Below are 3,231 nucleotides of genomic sequence, written 5' to 3' on the forward strand. Positions count from 1 at the left end.
TCGCTAGAAGAAGTTAAAAATATGCACTACATACGCTACAGCGGAAATGGACGAGACGCCATTTCTTTAAATGAAATTAATTGCTGCTATATGAATGTATGTACATACATGTTCTCTTTTCACTGCAAGTTGAATTATTTTAGTATCTATAGCAAAATTTTATACAGGCAAGACTAAAAAGTTTAAAATAAATTTAAAAAATAACTTTTTAATGTACCACGCTTTTATAAATGGACTAAAATTAGAAAATAATATTTCTCAGTCCCATAGAACTTGTTTTGATAACTTTTGATTTTGAAATTTTAGCAAAAGTCATTATCAGGGAACGGATTTTATGGAAATTGCCTTTTTTTCTGCTAAAGAGATAGAGTATATTCGATTAAGAATGTCCACGATTTAGCTTTCCCTGATTCCCTATATACACATTTGATGTTGCCATTTACAATTTTTTTTAAGATTGAAAAATATACACATGCCCATGCGGCTTATAGAAGCGCAGGGACGGAAAATTTTAAAGCCGTTTTCTCAGCTAACGTAGACTTGGAGACAATAAGAAGGGGTGTGGATAAAATTGTAAAGGGCGAGGAAAACGCCCTTATTCCTGATAATATGAACATTTCAAACGTTCCATATATAAATTGGGCTCCACTTGTATCAACTTACGTAGAGCGCACATTTAGTACATTCAAGGCTTTTCTTGGCGAAAATTGAATGAAAATGCTGCCAGAAAACTTCAAAATGCATCTTGTGGTTCAATGTTACTACAACTATACAGATTAAAGTTTTATGAGTTAGAAACTCGAAAGGTCAAAGATTCAAAGTACAAAATTTTTCATATAATGAAACTAGTTCATAGTTTTTCTCTTTTTACTTGTAATATAAACATTTCTAAAATAAATGTATTTTTTGATTGTTTTTCGTATTTTCTATCTTTTTTAGTGCCTTATTTTGCTTTTTTTGCAATACCTAGTGCCTTTTCCTGCCTTTTTCGCTATTTTGTTTTGCCTTTTTTGCAATACCTAGTGCCATTTCCTGCCTTTTTCGCTATTTTATTTTGCCTTTTCCAGCCTATTTCGTTATTTTATTTTGCCTTTTTTAAAGGTTTTTAGGTCCTAAAAATCCGTTCTCTGGTCATTATAAACAATTTATGAGATTGAAATTGAAAAGCGTGGGGCGCATGTAATAGGCCTGATTTGAAATTGAAGAGTAATATATGTATGTATGTGGGTATATGAATAACGACCGAATTAACCCAAATTGACCCCGTGTTGCCATATGGCAACGCAAAATTCATCATGTTTAAGCGGGTGTAAAACAAAAATCGCTTACTTCAAAATGCTTATACATATGTACGTTAACTAATTCCTAAAAGGTGTATCTTTCGAAACTCTTACGCTTCCGTCAGATCCTTGCTGTCTATCGAGTGTAATGCAAGTGTGTTCTTTAAACAAAATTAGAAGTGACAAAAAACCATCAAAATGTCATATATGAAGAAGTAAGCATTAATTTATAGAAAGCGTTTTTTATTTACAAAATATGATAGTGACAAAATATTAGTTAAAACATATTGGTAACAAGTAAAAATAAAAAACAATCGTGCATGCTATATAATTTAAGTGTTTTTTAAGTCTGTTGCCATATGGCAACACGGGGCGTAATGTGAACTGTTCCTCTTTTACCAAATTTTGATATGTTCGCTAGCCCAAATTGACCCCGTGTTGCCATATGGTAACGCAAAATACCATCATGTATGAGACGGTGTAAACAAAAATCGTTTGTATATATTTTTGCAGTTTTGCAGGTGGTTAACTCATTCCATCTAGCTCTGAACTACCTAATCATATTATCGTATATTTCATTGTACAAGTGTTGAAGTGGTATACAAATGTAGTTTGACTGTTCCAGGGAAAACTGGTGGCGTTTTTTGCATCCTCATCTGCTACTTCATTATCCTAGTTACCCTTGGGACCGGGCAACCTATAGATATGTAGCCTTTTATCAGCGTCAAGCTTGTCAATGGCTTCCCGGCTGCGAGGGACGTTTATGAATGAAACACTATATCAGGAAACTGCCTTGATTGCCACCTGGAATAGGTTTAAGTTTGAATTGATTGTCGTTTCGGTGACGGCTAGCTCTGTAGTTATCCTAATTGCGAAAACCTCTGCTTGAAATATGCCGCAGTGGTCAGGTAGCCTTATTGTCCGCCTGACGTTCAGTTCCCGGCAGTAAATCCCGGCACCCACTCCCGTAACCATTTTAGAGCCGTCCGTGAAAATGTTTAGGGATCTATGGCTAGGTTTCATTTCCATCCCTCTTCCTCAATCGTTGTGCAAAAAGTTCGCTTCCACTTAAAGCTAGGTGCCATGAAGCCTGTGCTGCTTGTGCTTCCCGCCCCATTTAAGTGGTGCCCAAAGGTTCTGAAATTTAATTTCCCTATGACCGTCAATCTACGTGCGGATTTCGCAGCAGGGATTTTAAAGAGCAGCCGTCGAAGTGGACCTCAGCGCTCCCGCGATGCACAGTGTCGCTAGGCGCTGCACCTTCTCCATTGGCCCTAGGCATAAGGACTTTTGTGCGGCATTCCAGCACACCAAAGCGCCATAGAACAGGATTGGGCTGACTATTGATCTGTAGCACCAATGCTTCAGAGCAGGTGACAAACCCCAAGTGACTCCCAGCATTCTTTAACATGCATAAAGGGCGTTACTGGCTTTCTTCTCTCTTTATTCAACATTGCGCATCCACAGCAGCTTACTCTCCAAGACTACTCCCAAATACTTTCTGTGGTCTTTAATTGACAGCTCGATGCTAAATACCTAGCCTCGGGGGTCTCCACACTGGGACCTTATATCTTTTTGAGACTACACCACTGACCCATACAAATTGACAAAAAAACTTCTTTGTGCTGGTGAAGCATGTAAAACTATAGGACGAGTAGCCGGTGCAAAATGTGATGTGGGTTTATGTTTTAAATGTTTTGCTACTTTTCATTAACTTCTTCATGCGCTTTGCACGTAGAATATGCATATATTATCAATAACTGTATTAAAACTTATACACAGTGTTTCTATTATTTCATATTTTAACCAAATACTGTCCTCTAACAATCCATCTGGAATATGCCACGTGTTGCCATATGGCAACGGCCGATATCGGAAGAACTATACTACTCCCAAAGTTTTAGCATATTTTTTCCTTTACTTTAACGCTACTTTTGCCCTGTATATAGGT

Source organism: Rhagoletis pomonella, unplaced genomic scaffold, assembly GCF_013731165.1.
Source record: "Rhagoletis pomonella isolate Grant_MI unplaced genomic scaffold, Rhpom_1.0 Rhpom_scaffold_00002, whole genome shotgun sequence".
Lineage (NCBI taxonomy): Eukaryota > Metazoa > Arthropoda > Insecta > Diptera > Tephritidae > Rhagoletis > Rhagoletis pomonella.